Raw genomic sequence first — 13353 nt, forward strand, 5'->3', positions numbered from 1 at the left:
AACCTTTGAATGTGAGGGTTATGATTCATTTGGTTCCCTCTCTTCTTCCCCTCCCCCGAAAAACTTGTCATTCTTCAGAAACATTGATAAATATCCCGCCTATAATTATTTGAAAAACCTCTGTATGCTTGATGCAATCTGCACTGACTGCTGCTGTGTAGATTTTGGATGAGGGTGAAGGAATGTCACTAAACTAGTTTATGTAGCAACAGGAGGTGGGCAGCTTCAGTTAGTGGCTATGGGGTGGGTTGGTTTTTTTGGGCACTATTTTGCTGAAGTCACAGGGACCCTTTGTGCCTCAGTTTCCCCAATTATAAAATAGGGCTTATATGGGCTTTTCTTTATAAAGTACCTTATAAATGCCAGTTTTTCACTTGTAGAGTGCAAAGGAGCAGTAGTCCCATTTTAAAAAGCCATACCCACTACTGTGACTACTGGGGAAGTTTAGCTATAAATGCAAATAGAGCTGCTCTCCCTCAGTTTCCAGTGCTGTGACCTAAGATTCTAGGTCCCAATATCTTTAAAGTTTGGATCCAGATTCATTTTTAAGGGCTTGTTTCCAGATGCAATTCGAAGAGTTTTCAAGGTAATGATGTCCGAGGCTGCACCGTGATCTCCTGTATTTGTCAGCTGACCCCAAATTTGGAGGGGTCTGACAATTTGTCTGGTTTAAATTGAAGGTGACAGGAGGTGGGGCTTTCTGGGGGAGATTGACTCCCTCTGTACCTGCATTCTAGAATAACTTGATTAACTCCAGGGGTGGATGCTTGTCACTGGAATAAGGCCCTCCTTCTTCTTGCATGGAGTTAATTGTGAATAGCTATTTGGAAATAGTGCTTGCCTACAGCAGGAGTTAAGATACTTAGGTACAGACTTTCAGACTTCATTTGAGTGCTGAGCGTGTGCGCAGTACACTGTCCAAATGGAGGTGAAGGCCCTGGCCTTACAGTGTTAAAATCTTGCCGTCTACTACCTAGAATATTAGAATTCAAACACAATGTTATATCCCCGGGTGCTGGGTGACCAGAGGATAGCAGCATCCTCCTGTTTGTTAACTTCTGAAGATTTCTCTAAACCGTCTTAACTGAACAGTGCCTAATACATAAAAGTAGCACTGTGTGGTTTCCTATTCAGTGTCTTGGTGACTTCCCTGTCAAATGTACTCAGTTTACATGTAGAGCTTTTTTTTTTTTTTTTAACTACCAGTTCTGTAAATTAATGTTGGGGTCCTTGTCAGATTTTTAGGCTCAGGTTCCCAGTTGATCTGAGTTCTTAATTTCCTTGGATTTCAGGCAAAGCTGGGTGCCCAAACACTTCTGTGGAGCTGGGCCTTGTGCTTATCAGCCTCATTGGAAATAAGTAGTAATGCTTCTGTAGTATAAATTAGTTGTATTATCATTCTCTTTTATTCTCTTTGCTACCACCTGTTAAAAAGCCCTTGCCAGCAGGAATAACTGATACTAAACTATGCTGATGCAATGGTGTTTGCAGCAGAGAGAGAGAGAGTGACCCTCTCTACAGGTAGGGTGACCAGATGTCCCGATTTTATAGGGACAGGCCTGATTTTTGGGTCAGTCTTATATAGGCTCCTATTTCTTCTTTCTCCCCTCCTCCCCAAAATCCTGATTTTTCACATTTGATGTCTGGTCACCCTACCTATCAGACTAAGGTGAGTGGAAAGCAGGGAAGACTTTTTTTTTTTTTTTTTTTTTTTTAAAAGCTGAGTGCACATCAAAGTAAGATGCCATTTTTACTTGGGCACCCCTGCCTAGGTAGATACACAGAAAAGGGTTGTTTAAAAAAAAATGTTTGCTTTAGGCTCATTTATAATATCACACACTAATATAAATGCTGTTAATAAGAAATAAAGCCATTAAGATAATATGAAAAAAATCTATGTAATTGAAGTTAGTGGGCGTTGCCTTTAATCAATCAGTCTGGATGCCTTTTTTTCTATTTCACTGCTTGTCTAAGAATGAACTATTGAATGATGGATGCATCTCACCTGTTAAGCTGTATCCCCTTGTAGGAGACCTCCTGTGTGAGTATTAAGAGTGCCCTACCTCAAGCCGTTGCAAACTTCTGTGAGAGAACCTCTTAAGGAAAGAGGAATGAGCAGGATATGAGGGAGAGGAAAGTTTCATGAGTAGCAATGAAGGAAACATGGATCCATGTGGATGTGGGAGCTACCTCTGTGCCATAAAAGGTGTGGGATTTGCTGTGGGAATGGTATTGCATACACATTTAATTAATTTCCTAGCCCTAGTGAATTTTGTAAGATGAAATATCGGAGAGCAAAGGAATGTAAAGGAGCCTTACCCAAAGCTTGTTCCAGTCATGGAATTACACCCATTAACTTCATTGGGCTTGGATTGGATATTATATTATGTATTGTAAAAGCTGTAAGGCTCCCTTCCTAAGCCTCCTCCCCTGGCCTCTTGTTTAGCACTATGAAGCGCAAAGAGGAGCCTTCCTATCAAATACATTAGAACCATCACGAGAAGGTAGTGTGAACACAGCAATACAAATACCTGAAAGATTTCCTTAAAACAAAAACCTAAGAGAAGCTACATCTGCTGAACAGAAGAGTGCAAACTCTTTATAGAAGCTTTATAGAAGTAAAGGAGAAGGCAGTAGTTGTGGGTGAGGGGTAATAAATCAGCAATCAGCCTTAACCATGTTTCAAGAGAAGTATATAAAAAATGAAATGTACTAGGCAGTCCAAATAGTTAGACACCACTAGAGCACGGATGTAAATCTATATTGCTTATCCTGTTCTGACTCCTCCTTTGTCTCCTTACTTTAGCTGTAAGGGAAAAAAAAAAAGCTTTTTGATAAAGGTGATTGTACAATTATTAACAAAAAAACAAAACCCTTTTGCAGTAGTGTAGCTGTCATTGTGGCAAAAATTCTCCTGTGACTTTTCTAGAAGAACAGAAGTTGCAGAAGGAATACATCTATAGTTCACAGCAGGATTAAATCCAGAGTTTTAGGATGGCATCTCTCACTGAAAGAGCAGTTTGGTAATTTTTTGTTGTTAAATTCCAGGATTTTTTATGAAATCATTTTTATGAAAAATAAAATTTCAAAGCAGGGCAGTGTGTGTGTATGTGTATATGTATATATATATATATATAAAACCCTGTATAAACATTGCCATTTCTTTGTCTACCGCAAGCTAGGGCCCTACCAAATTCACAGTCCATTTTGGTCAATTTCATGGTCTTAAGCTTTAAAAAATAATAAATTTCATGATTTCAGATATTTAAACCTGAAATTTCACTGTGTCGTAATTGTAGGGGTCCTGACGCAAAAGGAAGCTGGGGGGAGGTGCAGTATTGCCACCTTTATTTCTGCACTGCTCCCTTCAGAGCTGGGCCCTTAGCCAGCAACTGCCACTCTGGCCACTAGCTCTGAAGGGAGCACAGCAGGAATAAGGGTGGCAATACTGTGACCCCTCATAACCTTGTGACCCCCCCCACAACACCTTTTTGGGTCTGGACCCCCAATTTGAGAAATGTTGGTCTCCCCTGTGAAATCTGTGTAGTTAAGGGTAAAAGTACACAAAAGAGCAGATTTCACTGGGGAGATGAGATTTCATGGTCTGTGATGCATTTTTTTTCACAACCATGAATTTGGTAGGGCTCTATCTATAGCCCAGCACCATTCCTCCAGCATACCTTGTGGTATGTATCTGTGATGTGCCAGTGTGATATATTCTGAGTTGTCACTACAGAGATGAGCTGGCCAGTGAATTAAGGGAGAAATAGATTTTTTCCATCTAAAGGTTTCGTTTATAATCATTATTTGAAAATTATCCATCGGTTTGGGACACTAAGCATTTCCCATGGGCTCACCTTTAGGGAAAATATAGCAGGTCATTTTGAAGTACAGGTAGTTTGAAATGAACTTACCATATCAGACTGATGACCCATCAGACTGTTACTTCAGTTTATCTTCAATTTTTTAGGGTCTTTTTTGAGTTGAAAATATGTGGTCTGTGGGGATGTTCTCTGCCACCCATGGTGGAATATGGCAGGCAACTGATTTGTTAACTGAAAACTTTGCTTTTAAATTCTTCAGAAATAAGCAGCGCTCTCCCATTTTTTAAAAAAATGTGATATTTTATGCTGGCAACATTTTTCCTTCCTGCATCACAATCTTAGCTAGGAGTAGCAGCTGTTCTGTAACTTGAAATTTAACACACATGCGCGCACACACTTTGTGCTGTGATGATACTCTAAGATAACTCCTTTTCCTATGGGAGGTAAAACAATTATATAGAAGGCATAGAGGGAGAGAGGAATCTTTATGCCATCCCTGCTGTGTACTGAAGACACCTTTGTGTGGCTCCAGCTGATCTTAATGTGTCCTGTCCTCTGTAGAAGCCACAGTTTTAGCAATAGCTACCTGCTTTTGGACTCTCCTTTGCCCTGGCTTCAATATAATCTACCTAGTATTTTTTAAAGATAGGGGATTTCCTTAATAGGCCATCTTCAACCATGAGTATCTTTCTTATAACCTTTATGGAGGCCAAATTAAAACCAATGAGAGATTTATGGGGTAGAGACCTCTAAATTAAACTACCAGCTAATCAACAGTCCCAGTTTAGGTAAGATCTTCATTAACCCTTCACCATCATTTCAGACCCAGGAACAGCAGGAAATATGCTTTGGGGGGCAATCCTGTATGGTTGGGAGAGGGATAACATGATGTGACATATCCCTTCTATTTCTAATTTGTAGTATTCTATTAATATACATACAACACATTCAGATCTACTTCAGAGCAAACAGTGAGCAGAAAAAAATCAGTCACTTCTCTAAGTAGCCTGATAGGGTAGTGTACAGCATTCTTCTTAATATAACCAGCGGCTCCTAGAAAAAAGGGTGGGATAAAGAACTTTGCACCAGGGCGGCTGTATATGGAGGATTGATATTTGAGAAGAAGCTGATCTAAAACTCCAAATCTGAACAACCCTGAAGTTTGTGTGATGAGATCCAAGTCGCAGCTTAATGTCCTTATCTTGAGGATGGATATTTTGTTGAGGGAAAAACTCCAGATATTGACAGCCCATCTTCCTTCTACATTTTCATGAACTTCAGTCCCACATGTGAACTTTGCACTGTGGTCCCAATTATTGTTTTACCTATAGTGTGAAATTCTGCCCCAACTAAAAATGCAAATTAGGTGCTGTGGCTATGGTCAGTTTTAAGTAGGCTTTGACTGATGCTAGGACAGGGCATATCCTAGTACACAAAAGCTTTTGGGCTTGCGTTAAGGGCTTAACTGGGAGCACAGTCTTGCATTGGTAACGCTTGGTGAGTCCCACCCAGTGTGTGAACTCCAAAGTTGTCTTTTAAAAATAAAGCTTCAAATTCATATTCCCTGTGAAATTTTACCCTCATTTAGAATTCAGTAAGTTCCCTTTCTATTTTAGCGTTCACTCTCCAGAAGAGCTGTGGCTAATGAAACAGCTGCACAAGTGGCTAAAAGGCATTCTGAGCCCTAGAAGATAATTGTGTTTTTTCCAGGAGTTGGCCATTGGCAACAAGTACTATAATAAGAAGAAAGAACCATCTTCCTTTGCAGATATTGCTATTCATATATATAGAAATCATAAACAGGGTCAAGTAGCAAGCTTAGGCAGAAGTACATTTCTCATATCTCTGTAAGAACGTCTACAGTTGTTGAGAGAAAACAAAATGTACAAGGCACATCTGAGGCAAAATGTACAAATCCATTCCTTGACTGTGGGCAGAGGAAGGTGTTTTATACTTGTGTTTTTTTGGTTAAAATGCTATCTAAGGAGGCCAGAATTTAAACTGACCCAAGTTTCAAGAACCATACTTCGTTTGGTTTCATGATGATCTGATTGTACTGCCCTGACATAATTTTCTGTCAATATTTTGCTTGCCTGATTGTTGACATAGGCATCATGTGCATTGATCTGATAACAGGTTTTTAATCACTGGTAATGTACCTTTTCTACAACAGTCCTGACTGTAGGTAGGTAAAAGACTAGCTCAGCTACTTTCCTGCTCTAACATTTACTCACTAGTTTAAAGGGACACAGACAACTGAAAAGTCACACTGAAAATTTATCTAATATTGTTACAAATAAAAGAAAAAAGTATTCATTTTGTGAATTGGACAGCACTTTCTGTCAGTTTAATTGTTTCCCTGGTAGTTTGTGTGGATCTTTCAACAAAAGGGAGAGAAAAGCATTTTAAAAGAGTAGGAAAGTGTCATTATTATAAAAGAAAACGAACAAAGAAAAAAAATTGGCCAGTGACTCAGGCAGATGCAGTAGTTCAAACTCCTTCTGTTTTTCTGTTGGGATTTTTTGAGTTGACTAGGTTTCAAGCTGACCATTTCCCTCTAACTAAATACTAAAGAGAGATGGTCAGTTTGATTTAGGCTCAATTTCAGTGTCTTGTAAAAGCCAGATTTTACAAAATCTGAAAGTGTACAGAAATGTTCACATGAATTCTTTGAAAAAGGAAGTTTGTCTGGCATTGAACATTCCTCTCTCCTGTTTGTATCCCAAGCCACTGAAGCAGCATATTAATGCATGAGAAGTTGGAAAATACACTGACTATAAACAAAAGGGAAACTGATTAGTGAAATTCCATTGTTCAACCAGAGAGAAACACAAAAAGCGAACAAACAGCATGTGTCTAGCTGCCACATTTCACCAACCCCACATTAACTCTCTCTCTCTTTATTAAAGATACAGAATAAATACCGCTGGGTTTCTTAACTTAAAAAAAATGTAAACAAACAACATGTGTTTGCTAATGTAAATTCTGTGGCATGTGCTTGTATATAAGAACAACAGGAGCATGGTCCTGAAGGCACCTACCTAATCAACACATCGCCCAGTCTCTCTGAGGTCTTTTCTTCAATTAATATGGAGTGCTAGCTGCCTTTAGAGTTATGTGAGCACTGCAGGGAGAGAACAGAGCCCAAAAAATCTCAGATGAGTGATGTTTCCCCTTCTGACTTTCAACTCTCAGACGGATCTATCTCAGCACCCTCTTTCCTTATTTGTTTGACCTCCTAAGCAACTGTCCTAGGAACTGAAACACAGCAGACTCTATAAAATACTTTCCCCAGAGCTTGCTGAGCAGTGAACATGTCTTGTACAGCCATTTACAATCTATGACAACTTCAGGAGCAAGCAGTTCCCTTCCTGCTTTTTGGGGAAGATGCTCAAAAGAAACCAGATGGATTTTCTGAGAGCTGGTGCAAAGCAGCTGTTTAACCAGCAGAGGACTGTAGAGCCACATGGCACACGGCTAGTGATGCAAAAAAGCTCTAATCACAAAGGACAGTAGAGTGAATAGATTCTATAAACCACAATAAAATCCTGAAAAGTGAAAGTTGTCTTCCTTGTTTATTCCTTATTAAAGTATTTAATTTGCCCCAGCCTCCCCTCCCAATTGAAGATTTATGGGAATTTTGTTTACATTTTGAAGAGGGTTGTCAAGAGCACTTCACACGTGAAATATACCCAGTCCTTTGGGGGCTCACCACACAGCACTGATACAGAAATAGTGCTGCAGTCCCTAAAGGAAAACATACTTCATTTGTAACAAACATTATGTCTGCAGAAACTAATGGCACAACCTCCCATTCAGTTGATGTAAAATAAAACAGGCCATATGTTGCTGCTTTTAGAGTTTGGGTGTTTAATTTAAATGTTGTTTAATGAATATTCAAGCCCATTTGCTCAAAAGTTGTGCTCAATGTGGCTCCCCCCCAAATCTTATGTAGAGTATTAAGCCATAACAACAGAGTGCTGAAAACGAGGCATCTGTCTTCTAACTGAAATGTGGATATTAAAATGCTACAGCAGATGAGAGGGTAAATAAAGATATACAGTAAGAGGATCATATTTTTTTTTGTTTTGTAATTAAGACTGAGAAGGCTTGCCACCCTTTAAGAAACAGGAACATTCACAGTGTTATTACAACAGCTAGGGTTTTGGATACATTATAGTGGTACATTCACTCCTCTCCCCACTACTTCATCATCAACATTAATGAGGCTGCCTCTGAGTGGAATAGGAGCCCCGTATTGCACACTGGATTGCTGAGTTTATTGTGAGGCTCATGTTAATTTAGCCAGGGCCTGATTCAGGAAAGCACTTAAGTATATGCTTAAATCCATCCCTGTTTAGGAAAGTTTTTTAACTTTGAGTACATGACTTAAGCATGTGCTTAAGCGATTTCCTGAACTGGGGCCGCCAGTCCAGAAATGAGGCCCCCTACCCTTTATTTTGAAATAGAATGAAAATGATCTCATTAGAAGACAGCTGGCGCATAAAAGCAAATCACAATAATTTCCCTTCACATGTTTTCAAAAGGGTTCTTGAGCTTGTTTTTGCTGCACAAGTGCAATAATATTGTCAAAATACAATGAAGCCACCTTAAGTGAATAACCGATACATCAATAAAATGTTTAAAACATTCCCCAGCACTATGCCTGTTTATAAAAATCTGAGTGAGAGCTGTGACTACTGTGACAGAGTTCCTGCTCTACCTTGGTGGGTCTTGTGCTTATTGGCGGATTTGCTCGCCTTGGAGCTTCACGGCAGCCCTCAGCTTGGCCGTTTTTCTGAACCCACAGACCAGGTTGACGACTCCTGTGTCTGACCAGGAGTTGGGAGGATTTGGGAGGAACCCGGGCCCGCCCTCTACTCCGGGTTCCAGCCCAGGGCCCTGTGGAATGCAGCTGTCTAGAGTGCCGCCTGGAACAGCTGTACGACAGCTACGACTCCCTGGGCTACTTCCCCATGGCCTCCTCCCAACACCTTCTTTATCCTCACCAGAGGACCTTCCTCCTGGTGTCTGATAGTATTTGTACACCTTAGTCCTCCAACAGTCCACATTCTCACTCCCAGCTCCTAATGCTTCTTGCTCCCAGCTCCTCACACGCACACCACAAACTGAAGTGAGCTCATTTTTAAAACCCAAGTGCCCTGATTAGCCTGCCGTAATTGATTCTAGCAGCTTCTTGATTGGCTGCAGGTGTTCTAATCAGCCTGTCTTAATGGGCTCCAGAAGGTTCCTGATTGTTCTGGAACATTCCCTGTTACTTTACCCAGGGAAAAGGGACTTACTTAGCCTGCTCTCCTGCTGCTGCCCTCTGGCCTGGGCTTTCCTTGTTTTTTACGCTTGCTTTCAGCTCCCCCCCCCCCGACCGGGCCAGATGCTCTCCCCCCTTTCTTTCCTTTTGTTGTTTTTTTTTTCTTTCTCCGCTGTTGCTAGAGTGCTGGCCAGCTGCCGGCCGGCTGTTAGCCCCCCAGCCCGCCCTCGGATGCTGCTGCTGCTCCAGCTGAAACCTGCCCCCTGAGAGAGGAGGGGCCTGCCAGCCTGCTTCCCTGGAGGGAGGGAGTGGAAGGACCCAGACCCAGCCGCTTGCTGTTTGTCTGTGGACCCGTCTCCGGTTGAGAGGAATCTTATCACTTGCTCCAGCATTTCTGGAATGCAAAAAAGAAAACCCAGAACAGACAGAGAAACAGCCGTCTACCAGAGGAACACCGCCCAAGGAACTTACAAATCGCTGTGGAGGGGGCCCAAGACTGAGTAACTTTCGAACTGTGCTCTCGTGTGGGGGGAGGCCTTGACTGTGTCGTGACTGTGTTTGTAGGGACACAGAGGGTGTGGCACGGAGCTGCCCCCCGATTCATCTGTGTCCTCCCAACCCCCACACTACCATCTTCACAACTGTCTCCTCCACCGTCATTGCTGGCTGTTTAACATCTGCCTCTGGACTTAGCTGCTCGCCCTGATTCCACCATGTGGGCCAGAAGCACCAGCCAACCAAACAGGACTCTCTGGACAAGCGTATGGTGGTTCATGTGCCCCCCGCCCCTGAACTGCCCATCCCACAGCCTGTCCCTTTTTAACTGACCCCAACTCCTGTTAACCACCTGCCACCGCCCCCGCTGGGTCATCGGCAATGGAGGGCACCGGGGTGACCTCCGCCGCTGCCATGCCCACCGCCTCCCCCGACTCTAGGAGAGCCCCCCCAGCCGGCAGCAAAGGCCAGGGCAAGAAGAAGGGGAAGGGCCCTGCTAAAACCAGCAGGCTCTCCGTGGCAGGGGCCACCCCCACTGCTGCGGCCCTGCCACCAACCAAGGCGTCCCTCCCCGCTGTCCCCTTCACCAGCTCTGCGGGTGTCCCTCCCTCACCCCCCAGGATGTATGCCCGGGCGGCGGCAGCCCCCCCATCTGCCGCCTTGTCATCTCTCCCGCCTACTGCCTCTGCCACCATCAACAGTGGCTGGGGCCCCTTCCCCACTATGACAAGGAAGCACCGTGTCCGATGCCTTCTGGTGCCCGCCTTGCCCCACGTGGAGACCTACATGCTTTGGCGAGGGTGCTGGGGCCCTCGGCCATTGTGGCAGCCTCCAAAATGTATGGGAAGGTCATCTTCTTCTTAGCATCGGAGGCTGCCGCCCAGGAGGCAGTGGAGAGGGGCCTGGCGGTGGTGGGGGGTCTTTGTCCCCCTAGAGCCGCTAGAGGACCTGGGCGTCCACCTGGTCCTGACCTCTGTCCCTCCTTTTCTCCCCAATGCTGCCCTGTTACCCTCCCTTTCCACCTTTCAGCCCTCTCTTGTTGGGCTGCAAGGACACCACCCTCTGTCACATCTTTTCCTTCCGCCGGCAAGTGCAGCTTCTACTGCCATCGGCAGCGCTTAACAGAGAGGCGCTCGAGGAGTCCTTCCTAGTTCCCCACAGGGGGCCCATTACTGGGTGTATTTCTCCATGGGGGAAGCCCGGTGCTACCTCTGCCGGGCATCAGGGCATGTCTGGAGGGACTGCCCCTTAGCCCGGCAAGGAGGGGCATCTGGGATCCCCGAGACCCGGCAGGACATCGGCCCCGTCATTGCCGACGCCCCTGGCTGCCCGATACCCAAACCCGCCTCCCCTCCTCTTCGGACCACCACTTCTCCCGCTCAGGCCCAAGGGGCACCTCCCCTACAATGCCCAGACGAGCGGGAGAGCCCCGCCCTCGCTGCTGACAATCTTGCGGGGCCTATGGAGGAGGGTGTGGCAGAGATACCACCAGGCATGGGAGAGAGCTTGCCCCAGGGAGAATCCTCCCTCCCTTATGCCGCCCCACCGTTCCCCCCCCCAAGTCCCTGAGCCATCGCCTTTACCCCCTGACATGACCCCTGCTAACCAGCCCCCAGATGATGCCATGGAGGGCTGGGCCCTAGTCCAGGGGAAGCGAGGCAAGCAGAAGGCTCAAGCTCCGCCTCATCTACCCGAGGCGGAGGCCCCCCCCCGGAAACCAGGAAGGGGATCACTGATGCCGAACCTTCCGCTTTGCCCACAAGTGCGTCCCATCCACCGGTGTCAGCTGGGAAAGACGTGGTAGCACCGGAGGGTAGCGTCTCCCCTCCACGGGAGACCCTCCCTTCCGAGACCCTCAAGGGGACCTTTTGGGGACCTCGAGGGGACCTGTCGACCCTTCTGTCCTGACACTTCCCGAAGCCCCCGTGAACCCTGAGGCAACCGTTGTGGCGGGTGCCAGTGGGGAGAACCCTGGGGCAGTGGAAAGTGTCCTCTCCTCCATGTTCAAGGAGATCGAGGCCCTAGATCTGACCCCGGTCGCCCAGGGGGAGGACGACCTTTTGCCAGCAAACCTCGATTTGGGCGACCTCACTCCAACCCTCTTTTCCCCATGCTCCCTCCCCCTAACTGCTGCTTCTCCTCCCACCTCCGAGGAGCCCCTGGACTCCTCCATCGACCCGGCCACTGATGGCACCCTGCTGACGATCACCGAGCCTGCTCAGGTGACAGCCGGCGCCACATGGCTGGAACATGAGTTGCCAGGGGCATCCCTCGTTGGTGCAGAGCAATCGATTTCCTTCCCGGGTGGGGGCCCAATAGAAGATAATCCACCTCCTGATGCTGTGGCCGCTAAATCCACCATAGAGCCCACACCCGGTATCACTGAGAGCTCCCTCCCCACCCCCTTAACCCTCGAGTCTGATCGGGAGGCGCCATCATCCAGCTGCTTGCCTCCCGAAACCCAGAACCTCACCTCTGCCCCTGCTCCTACCCCTATCCAATTTACCTCCTGCAATGTTATTGCTGCCACCAGGGCTGTCTCCTTCCCTTTCCCAACTGATGACCCACAGGGAGCGGCCTTTGTGTTCTCTTGCCCCGACCCATTAGGAGCTGCTATCTTCCCTCCACCGCCCCCTCTCGCCCCAGAGCTTGAGGCGGACCTAGAAGCTCCAGCCCATCAGGCACCACGTTGGGGGTCCGTACCCTGCTTGTCCTCTGGGCCACAAGGGCCCTCATGGGGGAAGGTAAAGGGACAGGGAAGCAGGATGCCGTGGCCTACTGGTGGGTCTGCGTCTTCCGTGACCAATTACTCACCTATGGGATGGGTCAAGGACTGTTGCATGGCCCGTTGGGGGATGCGAGCGTCCCTGCCAGTGAGGATCTCCCCCGGTCCTCCCCATGACACCTCTAACCATCGCAACGTTGAACACCCGGTGTTGTAGGATGGCTCTCTGCAGGTCCCAGGTGCTCTCCTTCCTTCGGGAGGGAGGGTACTCTGTGATTTTCCTGCAGGAGACCCATACAGATCCGACCGCAGAAGACAGTTGGCGGCTGGAGTGGGGGGACAGGGTCTACTTTAGCCATTCCACGATTCGGCAGGCTGGAGTGGCGACCCTGTTCTCCCCCAACCTACGGCCTGAGGTGTTAGGGGTCGCCGAGGCCGTGCCGGGTAGCCTGCTGCATGTCCGGGTCCGTATAGAGAGGCTTGTGGTTAACCTCGTTAACGTCTATGCCCCAACATCGGGCCCGGAGCGGCTGCAATTTTATCAGCAGGTGTGGCGGTTCAATGACAAGACAGCACAGAGCTTTAAGCAAGCATGCAAGCTGGTCTGCTAACGGGCTTCTGCCTGTCAGCTTTCCACCTTCCCCTTTATTCTTCCTCTCCCCCCGCGCATTACATTCTCCAACAGATAAAAGGAATACACTGGCTTTGTTTAACATTCTTATTTACCAGTTTCTATCTACCGCATTCCTTGCTCTTGGGCCTTGAGCCCAGTCCTGGGAGGCTTCCCACGGTTCATGTCATCTGGGCAAGATTCCAAGGTTGATGCCCTTGAAAGGAGCTGTGTGTGCACAGGTCCAGCACAACACTCCGGGTGTGCCCGGAATGTTGCCAAGCGCATAAACCTTGTATGAATCCTACATCCCCTCCTTTTTTGTTTATTTGTGCTCGGCCATCTCATGGTAGCCATCAATTTGCTTTTGCAAGCCAATTAACTCCCGGACAGACAAGGTCATAACTCGTGGAGCCTGCCAGGGTGGTTC

This window comes from Lepidochelys kempii, chromosome 7 (genome assembly GCF_965140285.1).
Source record: "Lepidochelys kempii isolate rLepKem1 chromosome 7, rLepKem1.hap1, whole genome shotgun sequence".
Classification (NCBI taxonomy): domain Eukaryota; kingdom Metazoa; phylum Chordata; order Testudines; family Cheloniidae; genus Lepidochelys; species Lepidochelys kempii.